Source organism: Lactuca virosa, chromosome 3, assembly GCF_052849685.1.
Source record: "Lactuca virosa cultivar CGN04683 chromosome 3, Lactuca_virosa_CGN04683_v6, whole genome shotgun sequence".
Lineage (NCBI taxonomy): Eukaryota > Viridiplantae > Streptophyta > Magnoliopsida > Asterales > Asteraceae > Lactuca > Lactuca virosa.
Window position 1 is genome coordinate 46,747,269 of NC_136428.1, and position 18,684 is coordinate 46,765,952.

Below are 18,684 nucleotides of genomic sequence, written 5' to 3' on the forward strand. Positions count from 1 at the left end.
TTAAAGGGCTTAGGACTAATAATTCGCTTTATTTCCTTTTCCTTGTTTGGATGTGGGCTTAGGGTAGCATTATCTGTCTGAATGTCATTTCAATTTTAATTATATATGTTTTATATATATATATATATATATATATATATATATATATATATATATATATATATATGAATATAAAAAGTTACTTCAATTAGATTTATTACCCTTTGTAACATGCCGAGCAAAGGGGTACTTTCACGAATAATTCACATCAAACAGAATACACATATAAATTATAATAGGTATAATTTATGGAATTCGCACACTATTTTCACTAGTCAGGTATACAATGTTTAACTATATACTCTCGTACAGATTACTTTACATATACTTTACATTTTAAGTATACTAGAAAACGAACGTACTAACAGTTCATTTATTTACAAAAAGATATGAACAATACGATTAATGTATGAAAAATTACACAAAAGGGGTACAAATACAACGTACCGGTTTTACACTAACGGGGTACAAATACAACGTACCGGTTTACACTAAAGGGGTACAAATACAACGTACCAGTTTAAAACAAAAAGAACATAATGATATAGAAAACAGTCTTTTTATAGTTTTATTGTGAACTAAGACTATGTTATGCTATTTTATAGTACAACAACACTTACACAGAACGGTTTTATGGTATTAAAACTACTTTACAGTATTATTAGAAAATATTGGATTTTCTGGAACAATAAACATACTCAATAATTCAAGAAACAAATGACAAGCTTCTAAACATACATACTTATGAACTCACCAACTTAAATGTTGATACTCTCTTTTTCAAAACACTTGTATTCTCAGGGAACCAGTAGACAGGTACATCCCCAGGACTTTGAGAAGACGGAGCAATATAGAGTCACGTCTTTTAGCTTTTTGCTATATTTCTACTTTTGATTTCATATATACAATGACTTGAACATTTATGTAAAACTTATACATTATTAATGCAATGGTTGTTGTAATTTGATTACTATGATGCATGTGTTGTGATACTTAAACATGAAGTCATCTACCCCCAGACGTTTCTGTCGTTCAGGTTTGGGCGTGTGACACCTTAGACCCTGTTGATATAGTGAGAAGAACTCACCTCACAATGTCGATCGAAACTGAAATATCAAACTCCCAAATCACGGCTCCAAACACCAAAACCTACAACCACCAATGAACCACTTCCATAAATACCCAAATTACCAAAGTACCCTCAGAAGTCAAACTGGTCAGCCCTTGGTCAAAGTCAAAGTCAATGGTCAAGGTCAACAGTCCATGTTGACCCAACTCATCGAGTGTAACCCACTGGCTCGTCGAGTTCCTTCAGAACTCAAGAAGTTGTGAAAACCCTAGACGACTCACCGAGTTTCCAGACAACTCGTCGAGTCCATGCAGTGTCTAGAATGTCGGGAAAACCCTAACCAACTCGTCGAGTCATCTCATTAACTCGCCGAATCCATGCAGAACCAAAAGCATGCAATCTTCATCTGACTCGTCGAGTTGACCATGCAACTCATCGAGTCCCTTCAGTTCTTTTCTTATTCCAATGCTTTTCAGTAAGACTAAGGCTCTAAATTGTAGATCTAACCTCCTATGGCATGGTTACCATGTAAAGTTGCAAACTTCACATGCATGCAAGGTCTTAAATGCCAAAACCAAGCTAAGGAAGAGGTTTAAGCCAAAGAGAAGGGCCAAAGCTTGATAAATTCAATAACTTTATGACTATGAGGACTTAGAGGAGTCCAGATCTGAAGTTACAACTTCATATCATGCCCAATACCCGAAATGACCCACAAATATGCTAAAAATGGCCTTAAACCCATGAATAAGGAGATCTAACACTAGAATGATCAAGGTAACAACTTGTTACCTTCAAATGGAAGCCAAAACGATGTAGATGTTGGATCTACAAGCTCCTTCCCGTTCCAAGCTTCTCATCCTTTAAGCTTCTTCCAAAAATACACCAAAAAAACTCTTTTAGCCTCACAAACACTCAAATATGGGTTTAGATCGCTTAGGGTTTTCTTCTGGACGTGAAAGGGTGGTACGGAGGCTGGGTGGAAGGACTTAAGGTTCGTTAAATAGGGTGCAAACCCTAAAAATTAGGGTTTCATATTCCAGCTCCAACTCGTCGAGTTGGGTCCTCCAACTCGTCGAGTAGGTCCCTTAAGTCACACGGCCATATGTTTCTACACGACGATTTGGGGCATCCAACTCGTCGATTAGGCCTTTAAACATGAATATAAAGCTGTAAAATTCATACCTGGGAGTCGGGGTGTTATAGGTATATTAGTTGATTTTGTGATATATGGTATACTAGTTGATTTTCTGATATGTGGTATACTAGTTGATGTTGTGATATGTGGTATACTAGTTGATTTTGTGATATGTGTGGTGTACTAGTTGATTTTGTGATATATGGTATAATAGTTGTCTCTGTGATACTTGCGTGGAAAACCCCGTAGGGAACCCGTAGCACTTGGATATCAGACCATGTGGGGGAGCCCATGGCATTCCAGATAAATACCATGGGGGAGCCCATGACACATAAGTATAAGACCCTGGGGGGAGCCCACGGCATCCTGGAGTAAGACCCTGTAGGGAGTCCACGGCATCCCTATATGTTTATATGAATGGCTTATGTGATTGACATGGTTTATGTGATTATGTGGATTATGTGGGGTATGCTCTGGGGAACTCACTAAGCTTAGTGCTTACAGTTTTGTTTATGGTTTCAGGTATCATCAATTTGGAAAGGAAGGTGTGACAACCCGAAATTTTCATTTGTACAAACTCTACAGTCAAGCGCTACAAATAAAAGTCAATTTCATTTCAGTACATTTTTTGCCGGATTTAAGTCCGTTTGGGTGTTTTTATTTTAAAAATCGTCACACGAATAAATAAAAGGAAGTGTCGTTTAGAAGTGTTGTGTATTAAACAATCAAACAACACCTTAGCTAGGTGTTTACGGCCAAACAGGAGGAGTTTCGGCCGTAAACTCCTTTTTACCAAGAACTCATGCATATAGCATGAGTTTACCCACTATTCCCTCACTTCCCACTTCCTAACTCAAGAACACCCACCATTCTCTCTCAACTATCATAAGATCATCTTCGAAATCTTCCAAAAATTTAAGTTTTCTTCACTTGTTTTGTTGTTATAACACCTTATCTAGTGTTTATACATCATTTCATCCATGAATTCTTCATTTTTACTTAGATCTTCAAGTGTTCTTCAAAACACCAAGAACACACACTAGTGTTCTTGGCCCTTAAACACTCTTACAAGCTTCCTATAAGTAAGTACACTCCTACTAACTAGTTGCTTGCTTAGAATACTTGCTAAATCATTGAAGAACACCAAAAACCCTCAAGAACACTTGTGTTTACGGTCAAGGGATATCCTTGAACCGTAAACACCATCAAGTGGTGTTTAAGTGCCCCTAACACCTTCTAAGGCTTGGATATTGGACTAGAACCTTGCATGCATGAGCTAGAAACCCCAAATCACAAAATGGTTGGAGTAACCATGAGTTTATGGCCGTAAACTCATGGGTTTACCACCGTAAACTCAAGGGTTTACGACCGTAAACTCTCAAGGGTGTTCCAAGGACCGTAAACTCCAAGGATGAGCCCTTTTGTGCCCTAGACCCTTCCTAAGCCTTTGATTCAAACCTAGAACACTTCCTTGAGGGGTATAAGACCTTAAAGCCCACAAATGCACCAATTACCATGAGTTTACGGCCGTAAACTCATGGGGGGATTGACCAAAAACCGTAAACACATGTAGGGTTGCCAAATGAGGAGCAAACTCCAATGTGAGGCCATACTCTCCTTAGATGCAACCCTTTAGCACTCCTAGCACTTGAAACTAAGTGTTTACATGTATTAGAGTGTCTTTACTTGATTAATTAGTTATTAAATGACTAATTAGATACATTTATGTATCACTACATGTTACATAGGATCTGTGTCTGTGTTCAAGTCCTCACTTGACACCTAGCATCCTACCCGGCACTTCCATCCAAACCACTCACTGCAGGTGAGTTCATAACCCTGAATTAACCTTTTAAATGATTTTAAATGCTTTTATGGGGGGGATACAAGTTGAACACTTCTAGTTATTGCTTTAATCACATGTGATTAATCACTAGAACAAACAGGAAGATTTGCTACTACTTTCAAATTGCTATCAAACTTATGGATTTACAAGCTTTCCAACCTTTTATTAAACTCTTTAGATGCTAAAACTATTTTCAAACTCTTTTATACTTACAATATTTTCAAATCCAGATCTACACCAGTATATTTATATAAGTAAGACATGAAGGACTTAGGATTGATGGCTCACCTTACTTCCTCCTCCTTGTTTGGTTGTGGACTTAGGGTATCCTGCTATTTGTCCGAATGTCGTTGAATTATTAGTTATATATCACATATATATGTGTTGGATATAAAAGCTTTTACTTCAGTACAGTACCTTTGTGTAACAAAGGCATCCAAACAACCTTACTATTTAACTATTGTAGGTATAATTAAGGGATTACTACTCACTACTACTATTACAACGACCCATACAAGATTCAATACATTTATGAGCCACTACAAAAGTACTACATTGAGTAACAGAACATACTATACACTATACAAGAGAACATACTATACACTATACAAGAGAACATACTATACACCATACAGACATTAAATACTAAAACATAATGTGACATACTACTTCTCGATACGACACTTCATTGTGCTATCACCGTGTAACCAGAGTCTCCTGGAGGGAGAGCGGGCATTATGTGTATAGATCTATACGGGACAGACACTCCCACATCACGACTGCTAGCTACAGTCCGAGCCGACTAGGCCCAGGGGTGACAAAATGTCACCATACTACGTGTGACCTGGAGGGTCATCAGTTATTCAGCCATCGATCAGCATAGTTACATACGAGTTCACATTCAAACCTTAAATTAACTAAATAAGGATTTAAGGCAAAAATAGCCTTTTCGAGGCGTACCGCCTGGGGTCTACATATTTCTATTTTGGACTTTTCAAGGCGTACCACCTGGAGTCTACATATTTCTACTTTGGACTTTTCAAGGCGTACCGCCTGGAGTCTACATATTACTACTATAGGCTTTTCGAGGCGTATTGTTCATTCAGTACTACCCGGAGTCTGTACGTCACTACTATGTGACTTTGTCACATACTCGTTTCAGTAAACTATATTTTTATACTAATAGTTTTTACTGGGGAAAACCCTTACATTTACAAAAGGACAATTATACAAACACCCGGGTCTTGGTAGAAGACCACCTTTTTACTGGAAAACATAGGGCTTTCTAGGGAGTATACTATTTACAAAATATTTGAAATCAATTACTACACTACATTGTTACTAACATTTTTATACAAGCAATGACACTAAATACTTATGAACTCACCAGCTTTATGCTGATAAACTCTTTCAAAATAACTTGTATTCTCAGGTCATTAGTAGACAGGTACAGATGAAGCTTTTGAGAAGATGGAGCACATACAAGACTCATCTTTTATTTTGATTATACTTTTGGTGTCTTACAAACTATACAGAACACGCTTGTATTACAATTATTATATTAATGCAATGGATGTTGTTGCTTGTCTTTACTATTATGCATTGTTGTGATACTGTACATGACGTCCTCCACCCCAGAACGTTTCCGCCGTTCTTGGTTTTGGGATGTGACAGATTGGTATCAGAGCACTGTTTATAGTGAATCAAGTATATCAACCCATAAAAGATATACGAACTATAAACACATCGGGATTAAAACACTCTGACCAAGAATATATACTTTTAAATAATAAAAATATTTAACTAAGTATATATATATATATATATATATATATATATATATATATATATATATATATATATATATACATCTATTACCAGGGTCAGTATCATACTAAAACAGAACAAAAGTATTATGATTGTTGAACGTCACAATTAGGTTTAGAGACATATAGTCAAACCTAAGGGGATATAGCCTGATCAACTATATTTTCTGAGGAGTGACTAGCATGTGCCTAAGAATGATTGTAATGTTGCAACAAGTCTAAAAACTTACCAACACTACTACAACAAGAACATTAGAACAAGATACCATAGGGGTATTTTGTGTTACTCTAATTACTTATGTGCAAACCAAAAAGGATCTTCATTAGTACGTTTGTTAACTATTCCTTCCCCATTCTCACGTAAATACTACGGCTGACTTAAGGGTTAGCCCAAAGGGTGCCCGTCGCCAGTAGGGGATCATCTACTCATCCTTTCTCTTCTCAAAGGAATAGCCTTCCTCTTCAGTATCTCTGTTTCACTTGTCTACAAACATTCCTAACCTTGAAAGTACTCTAACTAGACTACTAAACTGCCAACATTTTCCTTTATGGTTTGATGTAAGACCTACTATTAGGTCACTTTTCCTGAATTCATTTTACATCATTAATACCAGTAATATTGGCAGTGTCTAATCTATGGGAAAGTCTGTGCTTTTGCATTTCCCTACTCTATTGTTATGACTCTATCTAATATTTGGACTATGGGGATTTAGTTCATGAACCACTCTCATCATACTCACAATCAATTCTTACTATTATCATCATCTCTATCAATTTTCAGTAAAAGATGTCGTCTCGTCCTCGTCCGACCAGGGGCAAACCTACTAATCAAACTCCACCACCACCACCTCCTCCACAGCAGTTCGATGCAGTGATGTTCCAGGCAGCTGTGACTGCAGCTGTGACCGCCGCCATGGCGCAAGTAAACTTTAGGGGCGTTAGTGGAACGGGGACTGGCACTAACTCTAGCCATGGTGAAACCCAACCACGTGCACGGGAGTGCACCTATAAGGATTTCATCAGCTGTAAACCTACATACTTCAATGGAACCGGAGGGATCCTTGCACTGTCCCAATGGATCGAGAGAACAGAAGCAATCTTCGAGATGTGCTCATGCCCTGAAGGAAGCAAGATAAAGTTCGTTGCTTGCACCTTCACCCAAAGGGCCCTGACGTGGTGGAATGGCCATGTCAAATCTCTCTCCCTAGTAACAGCCAACGCCATGGGCTGGGACACACTGAAGGACCTGATGACAAGGGAGTATTGTCCGAGGGGCGAAATTCAGAAGCTCGAGGAGGAACTCTGGAACCTCAAAATGCAGGGTTCCGACATAGTGGCTTATACAGCCAAGTTCTGCGACCTGGTGGCCCTATGTCCTAACATGGTCCCCACCGAAAACAAAAAGATCGAGAGGTACATCTGGGGTTTGGTACCCCGTATCGTGGGAACGTTCTAGCTTCAAACCCTGCGACCTTTGATAGTGCCAAAGAATTGGCCCAAAGGCTGATTGATCATGAAGTTCCTTCTACTCCATCAACAACTACAACCACTACCCCATCCCCAACCAACACGACCAACAACAAAAGGAAGCGTGGGGACCGAAGGAGGGGTAAATCAAATCAACCCTCTTCCAAGAACCAACAGACGGTGGCTGTCCATGCTGCCACTACTCCTGCTGCCCCTGCACCAGCCAAAACATATGCAGGGAACTTACCCAAGTGCTCTTTCCATCATAACGGCCCCTGCCGTGAAATGCACTGCAATAATTGCGACCGGAAGGGCCATACCGCCCGGTTTTGCAGAACTCCACCCAAACCCACCACCCAAGTTCCCAGTACCGGAGTGAGTCAAGCCTGCTACGGTTGCGGCGAGACAGGACACTTCAAAAGAAACTGCCCGAAAGCTGGGAATGCAGGAGGAGCTGGAAGACTACTTGCTATGGGCCACAATGAAGCCGTAGCAGACCCCACAGTAGTCATGGGTACGTTCCTTCTCGATAACTCTTATGCTTGTATCCTATTCGATAATGGGGCAGAAAGGAGCTTCGTAAACCAAAAATTCAAGCACTTACTTAAACACTCACCGCAAACACTAAAAGAAACCTTCGTCGTAGAAATGGCTAACGGCAAGACAGAGAGTTCTCACGATATTTACATAGGTTGCTCCCTCATGCTAGATAATCATTCGTTCCCAATCGACCTCATACCAGTAGCTATCCAGAGTTTCGACGTCATCATAGGCATGGACTGGCTGGGTCTTTATCGTGCCGACATTCTGTGTTTCGAAAAAGCAGTCCGCCTGAATCTACCGAATAACGAAACCTTGGTGATTTATGGAGACAAACCCAGTACGAGTCTTCGTATCATCTCGAGTATTCAAGCCCAGAAGTACTTGCGTAAGGAATATCGTGCATTCCTGGTGCATGTTGTAGATACGAGCCAGAAAACAAAAGACCTAAAAGATCTCCCCGTAGTACATGACTTCCCCGACGTATTCCCGGAAGAACTACCGGGTTTACCTCTGCAACGTCAAGTCGAGTTCCGAATCGACTTAAGGAGCGACCCCCGTAGCCAAATCGCCCTATCGTCTAGCACCTGCTGAGATGCAAGAACTGTCCGGTCAACTTAACGAACTGCTCAGCAAGGGCTTTATAAGACCAAGCTTCTCACCCTGGGGAGCACCAGTCTTGTTCGTGAAGAAGAAAGACGGATCGTTCCGTATGTGCATCGACTATACGGAACTCAACAAGCTTACAGTCAAGAATCGTTACCCTCTTTCTCGCATAGACGGTTTATTTGACCAACTGCAAGGGGCGAGCTACTTTTCCAAGATTGATCTAAGATCCGGGTATCACCAGTTACGAGTGCTTGAGGAGGATGTCCCAAAGACAGCCTTCCGAACTCGTTACGGACACTACGACTTCGTAGTAATGCCATTCGGATTGACCAATGCGCCCGCAGTATTCATGGACTTAATGAATAGGGTATGCCGTCCTTACTTGGATCAGTTCGTCATCGTCTTTATTGATGATATACTTATCTACTCTCGAAGTAAGGAGGAGCATAGCGATCATTTACGACAAGTCCTAGGAACCTTACGAGCGGAGAAGCTATATGCGAAGTTCTCTAAATGCGAATTTTGGATCCGAAGAGTCGAATTCTTAGGACACGTGGTTAGCGAAGAGGGAATCCACGTGGACCCTTCCAAAATTAAAGCCATCGAGAACTGGTCAACACCAAAGACGCCTACAGAAATTCGTCAATTTCTAGGCATCGCTGGCTACTAACGCAGGTTCATTCAAAACTTCTCTCGAATTGCAAAACCTCTTACGACATTGACCCAGAAGGGCGTGGCCTTTGACTGGGAAGAGAAGCAAGAGAAGGCATTCCAAACCCTGAAGCGAGTCTTGTGCACCGCACCGATACTGTCCCTCCCCGAAGGAACAGAAGACTTTGTGGTCTATTGCGATGCGTCAAACCAAGGGCTCGGCTGTGTTCTGATGCAACGAGGTAAGGTAATCGTCTATGCCTCAAGACAGCTGAAGACACACGAGGTCAACTACACCACTCACGATCTCGAATTAGGGGCAGTCGTGTTTGCCCTAAAGATCTGGAGACACTACCTGTATGGTACAAAGAGCACCATCTTTACAGACCACAAAAGCCTGCAGCACATATTCAACCAGAAGAAGCTCAATATGAGGCAACGACTCTGGGTAGAGCTACTCAATGACTACGAATACGAAATTCGTTATCATCCGGGTAAAGCCAACGTGGTAGCAGACGCCCTAAGTCGGAAAGAATATTCTGGTCGAAGAGTCAAGTCATTGACCATGACTATCCATTCGCATCTATCCGCACAAATTAAGGAGGCTCAGCTCGAAGCTTTGAAACTTGAAAATGTAGTGGGAAAATCCCTGCGAGGAATGGATAAGAACTTGGAAGCCAAGGGTGACGGAGCCTTATATCTCATGGACCGGATCTGGACACCGAAACACGGTGGCTTCAGAGACCTGGTCATGAAGGAAGCACACAATACTCGATATTCCGTCCACCCGGGTTCAGATAAGATGTATCTGGATCTCAAAAAGTCATACTGGTGGCCTAACATGAAAGTTGAGATTGCTACCTTCGTAAGTAAATGCCTTACTTGCGCGAAGGTTAAGGTCGAATACCAGAAACCATCAGGTTTACTTCAGCAACCGGAGATACCTGAGTGGAAGTGGGAGCGGATCACTATGGACTTCATAACCAAGCTACCCAATACAACGGGTGGACTTGATACCATTTGGGTCATCGTCGACAGATTGACCAAGTCCGCACACTTCCTACCCATCAAAGAAACCGGCAAAATGGAGAAGCTCACGAGAACATACATTCGGGAGATAGTATGACTGCATGGTGTTCCTATATCCATTATCTCCGACAGAGATAGTAGATTTACTGCGAGGTTCTGGCAGTCGCTACAAAGCTCCTTAGGAACGAGGCTGGACATGAGTACAGCCTACCATCCTCAGACCGACGGACAAAGTGAGAGAACTATCCAAACCTTGGAAGATATGCTGCGAGCCTGTGTGATCGACTTTGGGAAGGCGTGGGATACCCACTTACCTCTCGTCGAATTCTCTTACAACAACAGTTATCACACGAGCATCAAGGCTGCTCCATTTGAAGCCCTCTATGGCCGGAAGTGCAGATCCCCTCTGTGCTGGGCTGAGGTGGGTGACACTCAGTTAGCTAAAGGACGAGTTCCTGACAGCGCTCTCACGGGTCCGGAGATCATTAGGGAAACTACAGAGAAGACCGTTCAGATTCGTGAACGATTGAAAGCCTCTAGAGACCGACAGAAAAGCTACGCAAACAAACGAAGGAAACCTTTGCAATTCCAGGTGGGAGACCGAGTCCTTTTGAAAGTCTCACCCTGGAAGGGCTTGATACGCTTTAAAAAGCGTGGAAAGCTAAATCCAAGATACATAGGGCCTTTCGAGATTCTCGCTAGAATCAGCCCCGTAGCTTACAAACTCAACTTACCCCATGAGCTAAGTAACGTACATCCTACCTTCCACGTCTCTAACTTGAAAAAGTGCATATCCGATGAGACTCTTGTAATCCCACTCGACGAGATCGAGATCAACGAGAGCCTCAACTTCGTGGAAGAACCAGTAGAGATCATGGACGGAGAGGTCAAACGAACGAAACAAAGCCGCATCCCAATCGTGAAGGTTCGCTGGAACGCCAAGCGAGGACCGGAGTTCACTTGGGAGTGCGCGGATCAGATGAAACTTAAATATCCTCATCTTTTTACTTAGTTATTTTGTAATAACTTAGTTGCTTGAACTCTAATTTCGGGACGAAATTCCCTCTAACGGGGGGATGATGTGACAACCCGAAATTTTCATTTGTACAAACTCTACAGTCAAGCGCTACAAATAAAAGTCAATTTCATTTCAGTATATTTTTGGCCGGATTTAAGTCCGTTTGGGTATTTTTATTTTAAAAATCGTCACACGCATAAATAAAAGGAAGTGTCGTTTAGAAGTGTTGTGTATTAAACAATCAAACAACACCTTAGCTAGGTGTTTACGGCCAAACAAAAGGAGTTTGGGCCGTAAACTCCTTTTTACCAAGAACTCATGCATATAGCATGAGTTTACCCACTATTCCCTCACTTCCCACTTCCTAACTCAAGAACACCCACCATTCTCTCTCAACTATCATAAGATCATCTTCCAAATCTTCCAAAAATGTAAGTTTTATTCACTTGTTTTGTTGTTATAACACCTTATCTAGTGTTTATACATCATTTCATCCATGAATTCTTCATTTTTACTTAGATATTCAAGTGTTCTTCAAAACACCAAGAACACACACTAGTGTTCTTGGCCCTTAAACACTCTTACAAGCTTCCTATAAGTAAGTACACTCCTCCTAACTAGTTGCTTGCTTAGAATACTTGCTAAATCATTGAAGAACACCAAAAATCCTCAAGAACACTTGTGTTTACGGTCAAGGGATATCCTTGGACCGTAAACACCATCAAGTGGTGTTTAAGTGTCCCTAACACCTTCTAAGGCTTGGATATTGGACTAGAACCTTGCATGCATGAGCTAGAAACCCCAAATCACGAAATGGTTGGAGTAACCATGAGTTTACGGTCGTAAACTCATGGGTTTACGACCGTAAACTCTCAAGGGTGGTCCAAGGACCGTAAACTCCAAGGATGAGCCCTTTTGTGCCCTAGACCCTTCCTAAGCCTTTGATTCAAACCTAGAACACTTCCTTGAGGGGTATAAGACCTTAAAGCCCACAAATGCACCAATTACCATGAGTTTATGGCCGTAAACTCATGTGGGGATTGACCAAAAATAGTAAACACATGTAGGGTTGCCAAATGAGGAGTAAACTCCAATGTGAGGCCATACTCTCCTTAGATGCAACCCTTTAGCACTCCTAGCACTTGAAACTAAGTGTTTCCATGTATTATAGTGTCTTTACTTGATTAATTAGTTATTAAATGACTAATTAGATACATTTATGTATCACTACATGTTACATAGGATCCGTGTGTGTGTTCAAGTCCTCACTTGACACCTAGCATCCTACCCGCCACTTCCATCCAAACCACTCACTGCAGGTGAGTTCATACCCCTGAATTAACCTTTTAAATGATTTTAAATGCTTTTATAGGGGGAATACAAGTTGAACACTTCTATTTATTGCTTTAATCACATGTGATTAATAACTAGAACAAACAGGAAGATTTGCTACTACTTTCAAATTGCTATCAAACTTATGGATTTTCAAGCTTTCCAACCTATTATTAAACTCTTTAGATGCTAAAACTGTTTTCAAACTCTTTTATACTTACAATATTTTCAAATCCATATCTACACCAGTATATTTATATAAGTAAGACTTGAAGGACTTAGGACTGATAGCTCACCTTACTTCCTCCTCCATGTTTGGTTGTGGACTTAGGGTATCCTGCTATTTATCCGAATGTCGTTGAATTATTAGTTATATATCACATATATATATATATATGTTGGATATAAAAGCTTTTACTTCAGTACAGTACCTTTGTGTAACAAAGGCATCCAAACAACCTTACTATTTAACTATTATAGGTATAGTTAAGGGATTACTACTCACTACTACTATTACAACGACCCATCCAAGAGTCAATACATTTATGAGCCACTACAAAAGTAATACATTGAGTAACAGAACATACTATACACTATACAAGAGAACATACTATACACCATACAGACATTAAATACTAAAACAGAATGTGACATACTACTTCTCGATACGATACTTCATTGTGCTATCACCGTGTAACCAGAGTCTCCTGGAGGGAGAGCGGGCATTATGTGTATAGATCTATACGGGACAGACACTCCCACATCCCGACTGCTAGCTACAATCTGAGCCGACTAGGCCCAGGGGTGAAAAAATGTCACCATACTATGTGTGACCTGGAGGGTCATCAGTTATTCAGCCGTCGATCAGCATGGTTACATACGAGTTCACATTCAAACCTTAAATTAACTAAATAAGGATTTAAGGCAAAAATAGACTTTTCGAGGCATACCGCCTGGGGTCTACATATTTCTATTTTGGACTTTTCGAGGCGTACCGCCTGGAGTCTACATATTTCTACTTTGGACTTTTCAATGTGTACCGCCTGGAGTCTACATATTACTACTATAGGCTTTTCGAGGCGTATTGTTCATTCAGTACTACCTGGAGTCTGTACGTCACTACTATGTGACTTTGTCACATACTCGTTTCAGTAAACTATATTTTTATACTAATAGCTTTGACTGGGGAAAACCCTTACATTTACAAAAGGACAATTATACAAACACCCGGGTCTTGGTAGAAGACCACCTTTTTACTAGAAAACATAGGGCTTTCTAGGGAGTATACTATTTACAAAACATTTGAAATCAATTACTACACTACATTGTTACTAACATTTTTATACAAGCAATGACATTAAATACTTATGAACTCACCAGCTTTATGCTGATAAACTCTTTCAAAATAACTTGTATTCTCAGGTCATCAGTAGACAGGTACAGATGAAGCTTTTGAGAAGATGGAGCACATACAAGACTCATCTTTTTTTTTTATTATACTTTTGGTGTCTTACAAACTATACAGAACACGCTTGTATTACAATGATTATATTAATGCAATGGATGTTGTTGCTTGTCTTTACTATTATGCATTGTTGTGATACTATACATGACGTCCTCTACCCCAGAACGTTTCCGCCGTTCTTGGTTTTGGGGTGTGACAGAAGGGCCCGGGTTGATCGTAGCGTACACACCCGTGTTTTCCGCAATATGTGATTTTGGGATGAACTCTGATAAATGTTTTTAATCAGCAATGTTTTTGGAATGTTTGAATATATTAAAAATGAAATTTTTACCCTTTAATTTTTGGGTCGTTTTAAGTTGGTATCAGAGCCTTGGTTTGAGGGATTCGGACATACTCCCGGGTGTGTCTGAACTCAAACTGAGGAGCGATAAAGTTTTCAAAAGAAAAATGATTTCAAGAAAATAATGTTCTGAGATAAGAGAAGGGTGTGGTGCATGCAATCAGCCGAGCTCTTTTTCCCATAAGACCCATATATGTTATCTAATATGAGTTGATCGATGAACTGCATGCTAGTTAGGGCTAAGGATTTGCTCAGTTTTGTATGAAATAATGCTAGGAGGGATACTGGATGCTATACTGGAATGGGATGCTAGTGCTGATTAGTCAGCGATAGATTGGCCGATATCTGATGCTTCGTAGCTTTGGGGATACTGGATGCTATACTGGAATGGGAATGAATATTGATATCAGTAACTGCTAAGTGTATGCTTTAAAAATTATATATGGTTAGGATCTTATAGCCCTAGAATAAATGATTTAGCCTTATTCATGTTCCTTATCTGGTTGTGGTCCTAGGGTAAAGTCTATTATTTGACAGTCTATTAGATCCTGTTATGTGTATAATTTGTATGCATAAGGCAGCCGACCGTGAGGGTGGATTTGGGTAGCATGAGTTATGGTATGTGGGTTGAATGTTCTATGATAGTTTCATGGGTTGGAGAGTTATTGCACGAATGTTGCTTGCTTTGTGCTTTGTGGAACTCTTGGATGATGGGAGTCAGCTACCAAGTGAATATGACGATATTCAGGAGGTGGATGGTTGGCATCATGAGGAGTTCTTCAGTAGCCGATGGCAGGGTAAGGTTGGGAACCTAGGAAAGCCTAGGATATGCTCCAGTGAGTTAGTAGTGCGGTTCGGTGAGGTTGGGAACCAAGGGGGAGCCTAGGAGGTGCTTTGGTGGGTACCGTGTTGCTGTTTAGCAGATATTTAGTACATCAGTGGAGTAGGTGACTCAGAGGATTCAGGAGGATTTCTGAGGAAAGTATGGATATGTGTGGAAGGTAGTATTGGGTCCGTACTACTGAAAGCACAGGATCCATACTTGAATCGGTGAGAGTCTTGGAGAATCTAAGAATCTTAGAGGAGGAGATTCTTGAGTGTGTTATGATCTTTGGTGTGTTGTATTTCAGTTTGGAGATGAGCTCTAAGGGGGGGGGGGGCTTCAGGTTCAGGTTCGGGCACTGGCTCAAGCCGAGGTGCCGAACCGATCAGCAAGTAGATGTGGGGGTTCATCTCATCGGAAATTACCCATGGTATTTTGGACCAGACTCCTGTGATCCTTGGTTTAGTCAAGGATGGAATTTTGGAGCTATTGGATGGTTGTATCAGGGCCTCTCGGGCCGAGGGCATATCGGGGAAGTTGGGGGCTTATCTGGAGCCCAAAGCTGGTGGATCCCCAAGATCTTCTAGGAAGGAAGATCCTATTGTCAGCTTTTGCCATTTGGGATCGGAGGTGAGATGTGCACCGTGTCTTTAGGAGAGTTAACCACATGATTGGATTGCCACGAAGGTTTCGCGATCCCTACGCGAGGAGTTTACCGACATTATTGGACGTGCCATTGATAGAGTGGTTGCCAGATTCGAAGGGTGGGCCTTAGTTATTCAGACGGTTGATGGGGTGGTTGGGGTAACCCGGGAGCAGGAGATCGGTTCTGATACACAATTGGGAAAGTGGAAGCGGACTTCTAGTCAGGCTCGACAATCTGAGTAGTGTGATGCTGCCATAGTTGGTGCCAGAGACCCTGGGGTCGTGATGGTTACACGAAGGATGAAGGGGTGCGTGAGGATGTGCGCAACAGGTTTAAGTGTGACAGGTATGAGTGGAAGGGTCACAATCGTCAGGAATGCACAGTGGAAGCAAAGTTATGCCATCGTTGTCACCAGTCTGATCATATCAGGGCGAATTGCCTCCGCTCAGTGGTTGGGCAGCTCAGGTTTCATCGCAGGTACTTCGGCGGAAAGGGGAATCTGGGGTTTCTTCAGGCAAGGTTGCAAGTATGCATCCTTTGATTTCTTTTCGGTTTTATCTGCATTTTATGGTTGTTGTCTTGCATCGTTTTGGGTAAGTGTATCTTTGGGTTTCTTTCTCTGCTTGCGTTCGAGATATATCTTCAAGGAATGTATATACCATTTGAATGACGGGAATTACTAGTGGGTAGTGACAGGTTGTTTCCCCTTTTAATGAATTGGGAGTGCTCCTTGTTACCTTGGGTTGTGGTCGAGAATCGTTCAGGGGCAAGGTTGGATATGAAGCTAGGATGGGTTTTGCATCCCCGTGGGAAAGGACGTGTAACTATAACAACGCAGGTGGGGTCTGATGGAGACCATTAGGTCAAGGTTTTGAATCTTGAGTCGCAGGGCTGAGTGTGTAGTCGGTATGTGACATAGAAGGGTTTATAGGTTGGGCGGCCTAGTTATGTGGACTCTGGAGGAACTGGTGGTTGGATCAGGTACGAGGCTGGTAGTCTCAGTGATGGGTTGGGAACCTTTTCCCTTCCGGTCTAGGAAGGGGTGTCATGAATCAGATGATTTTGGGCGAGCTACAAGTGCAGATCTGTGGAGAACAATAGTTGAGGATTATTGAATGGTTAACCCTCAAACTTTTTCAGTGGGTTTAAGCACCCAAGTTTATGATCAAATTTGTTGGGGTTCCTAATTTCTTATATGTCTTCAAGTTAGAATGAGCACAAAGATAAAACATCGAGAACACCCAAAATAAACCTTATACGTATTCTTTACTACCAGAGAAACTTATCGGGAAAATATAAATAGAATGCATCAAAGGAGTAAGGATTCATTACCAGAAGGATCGAGAGAAGATGCTATGATGTTGGAAGCAGACCCAAAAGACATCGCCAAACTCAGAGAAAAAGAGAAATCTCCTTCTCCAACCAACGGTATCTGGTGGTTAGACGAGTAATGCTTCCCCCATTTTACTTCCCCGAGTTCATCGTTTCCGTCCACCGACGTGCGCCATTCATGTGTCCGTACAATTTTCGCCATTGTTACCGATTATTTGTCTGACAAAATATACTCTAGGGAGAAAGACAGGGGTGAAAGGTGTAGGAACGTGGTTTGCATCAACTATCAACGCATGCTCCAGACAGCACAGAGTCGGCAGAAGAGCCATGCAGACAAGCGCCGACCGGACTTAGAGTTCCAGGTAGGAAATGTGGTTCTCCTGAAGGTGTCACCTTGGAAAGGTGTCATCCAGTACAGGAATCGGGACAAGCTGGGTCCCAGGTGCATCGGTCCGTTTGAGGTTTTGACTCGGATGACCCGTAGCGTTCACCGGTCCTTGTTCAGTGGTAAGGTTGTGGCAAACCTGTTTTTTACTCGCAATTTTCTTAGGATGGTTCTATATGTAATAGAGCCACGACATGTTTGGAATCAGGAAAAGATGGGTTATTGGTGATTGTGTATGATTTGAGGCTGCAGTGAGTCACGTAGCGTTCATTCTGTTAGCAAAAGTTTTGATGGCAAGGCGTGTTAAGCAAGTCCTGCCAGTCGGTTTTATTTTCAGGAGGCGCGTGGGACTGTTGTGTGTGTGTATTTGGATCAGTAATTGGTTAGGTGTTCGGTGTTTCGGGTAGTGGGCGAACAAGTTGGGACCAGAGAGGTCCCAGTTGTTTTTGGAAAACAGCTAGGTGACAGTAAGATGAATCGGAATGGGTACCATGATTCGGATGCGGAGTCACTTGTATTTCGGGGAATTGTTGAGACAATTGCGGTTGGGTCGAATAATCTCAGAGTGGCTAATTAGACCCTGTTGCGCAGCTCTCATCGGAGTATAACCGTTTCAGGGATGAATCTTTTACCCGAAGGATTATTTGAGCCTCCTTTCAAGTTGAGCGTTATGCAGTCGCATTTGAGCAGAGATTGTGTTCTTTTGGAAGCATCAATATTTTTGGGTGGAAATTATTTTGTTTAGGCGGGTTTCCTTATGGGATAAGTTCGATAATGGTTCAGTATAGGTGGCCTATCGGAAAGTCAGGACAATTTGAGATTTCGGATTTCGGAAAAAGTAGATGTGCTTTTCTGCCAGGGTTAAAGGTTCGTTCCTTTTTCAGGTTTGGTAAGTCCTTCTAGGGTTGGGTTCGGTTGCCTTAGGAAGGCTGTAATTATTCCCGGGATATGGAGGTATTGACTAGATTATTGGATGTGATGAGGAAGGTAGGGACGAATTTCGAGGACAAATTCTAATTCAAGTGGGGGAGAATTGTAACATCCTGTTTCGAATTGTCCCTATTTTTAATTGGTAATCAAAGGGTTGTGTATTATCAGACTTCGTAACCTCGAGGAGTTGGATTTTGGACCC